We start from the raw sequence: 5,873 nt of genomic DNA on the forward strand, positions 1-5,873 counted from the left end.
ATCCCATCTAGTAATTTTTTCCCTTCCTCTTTTATTTAAATCCAACTGGATCTCCTGCCACCAGATCTTTACATGACCCTTCATTTTGGCCTTCGCAAACTTGACCCTATTTGGATCTTCAATATTTTCATATTCAAAATAATTTTCCAGCCCATTGATCTAGTGGATCAATTCTTCTGGGTTCAGATTTCCCAAAAATATGGGAACATCAAACTTAGGTCTTTTTCCAATACTAGAAATGGCCTTAAAAGGATTTGCCTCCTCTAGGTTAAGAACTTCCTCTATTGTGTCTAGGTCCGCATTTCCTTCTTCTTCTCTTTCATCATCTCCTATGACAAGATTCATTCCTATGTGCATTTTTTCTTGAATTTCTTGCATTTTCCTCTAGAGGGTTCTAAAATCCTCAAGTGTAACACCTTCAACTCTTTCACCATGCTCTCTTCGTAGAGGTATTTTTGTGCCTCTAGTTAAACCCTAGTGCAAACTACCTCACAATCAATGATCTGTCTACACACTCAGCCTAAACCACAGTCCTAGTGTGAACTGCCTCAGATTTTGTGATCTATTCACACACTGAAGAACTCCATCTCTGATACCAATTGATGAAGGGTGCTCCCCTTATACCATAAACATAACATAAACAAAGAAATAACAACAAATCTAAGAAAAAAATATGGACTTCTTATTATCACCACAAATATGGAATTACAAAATTTAGATTTACAATATGCTAACCTACATGGGCACCTTCATTACAGTAATCTACAAGACAAAGCTGTGAACTATCACCCAGAGTTGTCTTAGACAATGTTCAACCATTTTTTAAATAGGCAATTTTATGCCACTCTGGAAGGTTTTAAACATTCAAACTTTATACCTAGGGCTAACAAACCCTAACAATACCTATAAAGTCATTCAAATACATTTTTGACATTTATTTTGAATTTTTTGGTTGGCCCAACTTTGGAAGACCATAACTCTTGAACCATTACTTTAATTGGCTATTATAACCACTTTTTGAAAACCCTAGCTCCTGATCTATAGAGTTCAACAATGTGCAAGCATCCATCTGTCAATTTTTTGGACCTCATTCAGACACTTTAAGGCCTCCAATAGTGATCCTAAAGTTTTTTTACCAAAATTACAAACCAAAAATTTGCAATAAATCCATGAATACTTATGATATGGTATTGAGCCTCAACTAGTAGGCTAATATATCGAAGATGAATATCCACCTTTGAAATCAAGACATTCTAAGCCCATATGACAAACTTACTAAAGTTCCTAGAAATAGTAACCCCCCTATGTACTAGTCCTTATTAAAATAAAATATGTTGAAAATAAAAATATATTTGGGTGATGCAAGATTGCTCTTACCCCCAGGATGCTCCTGCATTAGCAGTACTGCAGCTTGTGGGTATCATCCCCACCGTAGTTTTACTTTCTATTTGGAAAGTTTTTGGGTTACCAAATATTGTGTCATCTATTATGAATTCTTTATTGCTTTCAATATTTCATGCATGCAATTAGATTAGTTTAGTTTATGAAGGGCTAATTATTGAATTAAAGTTAAAGTTGAATTACCTTCTCCTAATTACCTTGATGGCGGGTCTATTTTATGTGGCATGCAATTTCTTACATTATTAGTGGTTGATGTGGATAACATTTTATGAGTGGTGAAGTCAAAGAAAGTAAAATACGTTCTTACTCATCTCGATAACTTTATGCAGGATATAGTTTATTTTCCTCCTTGTAAATCCTTAAATCTCTCACTAAAACTTATAACTCTTGGTGCCTCCACCATCAACATGGTCACCTCGATTCAAGAACTCATAATATAGTCCCTATCATAAATAATACTTATCCCCCTAAATCACAAATTTGGTGGTGCTCATGTGAAGTGTCAATCATATAATCTTACACCATATCATGTGTATCCTTCATTAAGGCCAGTTTACCAAACATATGTTTGTTTATATATTTGTTTTGTTTGTTCCTCATTTCGATCAAGAATATTTGTTACTTCTTATTTTTCTTGTCCTGCGGGTACAATGTTCGATAGAAACCCAATTGGTCCACGAGATTGTGGGTCTAGCCCATTAGTTGTGATCCACATACACTTTTTAGAGGTCGAGGAACTAACATGTCATCTTTGGCCCATTTATGACATGATTTACTTGCCTTCCTTAGATTCATTTCTCTTCCCTTTCTGTACCCCACGTCACCTTCATTTATTGTTTTCTTTATCTCTCCATGTCCAGACATTTTCTTACTGGTATTTTCATAATTTTTTTCCCTTTATATGGCCTCTCTTTATGAATTATTTAGTGAAAAAATCCTTTTGATCATGTACCTCTTTCCTTGACTGACTGTTGTGCAATGTAATTAATCCAAGTTGTGGATTGATCTATTCTTATGTCACACTTAATCCAACATCCCAATCTCATGGCATTTTATCCACTTTAAGCATTTGAAGTCTTTGACATGCCTAAGGTTGCAATCTTAAACTCTCATTCTGATATACCTGCTCTGATCATACTTGGGAATATTGAAATCCTCATATAATACCAATTTATATACACTTTGAAATGAAACTACATATGCAAGTGGTGTCAATATGATATGCACTTATACTAAAAAATGTCTTTGATTCCAGATATTGGAGGCTCATTATTTATCTCGCTATGGAAGAAAAGTGTGTTTGGAAACACTGTTATCGAATGGACTCACCATATATGGTAACATACACTAATATAAGAGTTGTTCACCACCATAAAGATCCCTAAGACTGGATGGCTCTGATATCATGTTGAGTTCATGAGGATCACTTGTAGATGTACTAAGCACTACCATGATATATGGTATGTCTGTTCCAAAGGTAGCTCTCCTCATATTAATAAGCACAAGCCATGAATAGAAATGTCCCTTAAAGGGACATGTCTATTTGTTAATTTAAAAATTAATATTATAACATATTTATAATATTATTATTATATAAATATAATAAATTTAACCATAGTTATATATATTATTATTATATTAATTTATCATATATACAATTATATCTCATGATATATATATAGGATAAAGAAATATGAATTGACTAAAACTTTAACACTTAGCAACTAAAACATTATATTAAAAAATATATAATTATATTATTTTCATTTTCTAACTATTTATTTAGTTTGATCGAATCAAATCTTACATTATTGGAATGGTTTAGTGTTTATATTTCTATCTTGTTAGGTGTCATGATTTCGTCCAATCTGTTGGCACATATTTTGTATATTTGTAGACAAACAATCATTTTTAAAAATTTACAATTGGAAAGACACTTGTCATAAATCTATGACCTAGATTAGTTAAAACCTAATGTAATGTCATTTGAAAAATTCATTACTAGAAAATAAAATCTATAGAGATCACTTTGTAGATGGAAACAAATAAGCTAAAATAATTTTGTTACCTTTTTCAAATTTCTCATCATTTTTAAGTTTTTGAAACTCAAAGGTAAATAAAATAGATACAATTAGATTTTTCTTCCTTATTTCCAATTTATTCACTTATTCTCTATTTGTTCACTTTTTTTTCTACGTGATTAATTAAATCTTGAAACCCTATAATGGTAGCTACTTACTTAGCTTGTAGCCAATAGTTTGTAATAGACAAATTATAATGAAACATATTTCATAAATTGATCTTTCTCTATACTATTGGCATCTTGCAGTAAGAATTGTAAGACATTATTACAATGTCTAATTAAATATTATTCAAAACACAATGAAAGGAAAATGAGAAGTTTGCATAGTTCTTCACATATTTAAACATCGATTTCTTAATTGCACAAAATATTGAAGACCTAATAAATGAATGCACATATATCATTGAAATTGTATTGCTTTAAACTTATAAATAATTTAAAGAATATTTTTAAATAATAATTTATTTATTTTAAAATACTAATAATAATCCCCTTAAGAAGAGCACATTCCTAAACCAAAACTCATCCTAAATAGTTAAGTCAACATTTAAAAAAAAAAGCAAAATTAATCCATCAATGTCATTCAATAATCAAATTTGATCTAATAATTTGAAATCTCAATAAATAACATAATAAAATAAGATTATGTATGTATGTATGTATGTTTGTATGTGTGTGTGTGATATATATATATATATATATATATATATATATATATATATATATATATATATATATATATATATATATATATATATATATATATATATATATATATATATATATATATATATATATATATATATATATATATGGTGTATATAATCAAACAAAAATATTAAACATTGCTTCTTGCCAGTTATGAATCTTTTACCCTAGAACATGAGACCCTTTCTTCAAATAGGAATGGCTACAAGTGACACAACATTTTGTAGATTTAACCCAAATCTCTTGGACATGTCAATACAGCCCTCACTATCCATAGTAATGGACCACTCAAGCTTGTATCCATGATCCCACAGCCAAATGAATCAATCTCTATTCCTTTGGAAGCCCAATGCATGTCCTTCTTCCTACTCCAAATAGTACCAATTCAAAATAGTGGGCTTTATAGTTAATGCTTAATTCCAAAAACCTATATGAATTAAAATTTAAGGCATCTTTACTAGTGCTAGGATCTCTCTCAATGGGCCATGTATTCGCAAGCACTTGAATATTCTCTAAAATAGAAAAACGCTTATCTCACAAGACATATCTTCTTTTTTAAAATCAATAGGCCCAAAGGTCCTCTAGTCCAACCCATATAATTCATTTGGAAAAACATACTATCATGTCCTCTACTACATCTAAAACCCCTTTGTATCATCAAACCACATGACACAAAATTTATCCATTTATTTTTTGTTATGAAATTGGAGACCATCTTATTAGTTTGTGGTGGATATTCATGCATTTATTAGATACAATTATGCTTTTCTATTTAAAAATAATTTTTGAGATTTGTGTATTAGTTATGTATATTTAAATAATTACATCATTTATTTTTTAATTGGTTGATATAAGTATCAACAATAGAAAAAATCGAATAGATTTAATTTTACTTCAAGAAAATCAATTAAATATTCTAACATGAAGAAATTTTAATGTTTGTAAGGTAACAAAGGTAGCTAAAATCTCCAGGACTGAGTATTAATAATAATATTGTAGCATTATAAAGTCATGATCTAGTTACAACTATCCCCACTGGCAATTGTTTCTTGTCCCCTTCTAAGATATAATAGAACCTACCATTTTTGGTTTCTTTCTATCTCTTGATCTAGATCAAAATGGGCTTTGTAGAGGCAATTCAAAAATGGCAATGAAAAATTTAGAGAAAATAGATGAATTTTTAGATGAAAACATTGAGGGTAAAAGTGCATAGATGAGGATGGATACAGTTGCCTAAATTTCATTGAGTTTATTAACATGTATAGGAATTTCCTATTAATTAAAGGGAGATTGATTTTAGGATGTGAGTTGTAAATTAAAACTATAAATATTATATCTCTGAAAGATCAAACCAAATCTAAATCCCACCCTAAATGATCTGCATTTGTGAAGATGTGACAGGAACCATTACATAACATTCCAATCACTACATACCATATGTTGGTAGGAAGGAAATAGTAAATTGACCTAAGAATACCATATACCATTTGATTTAGCTTTTTTTTTGTTAAGTCCCATGAAAGTTTGAAGATGTTAGGGATATTGGTGGACTACACCTCCAACATGTCTAATAACTCTAAAATCTTACCCAATTGACTTCACCAACAAAAACTTCTTGAGAAACCTGATTTCTAGCTCAGTGGAATTTTTGGGTTTCACACCCTAACATCTTTGACATGTC

Source organism: Cupressus sempervirens, chromosome 4, assembly GCF_028749045.1.
Source record: "Cupressus sempervirens isolate cs-2001-9-10 chromosome 4, ASM2874904v1, whole genome shotgun sequence".
NCBI classification, from domain to species: domain Eukaryota; kingdom Viridiplantae; phylum Streptophyta; class Pinopsida; order Cupressales; family Cupressaceae; genus Cupressus; species Cupressus sempervirens.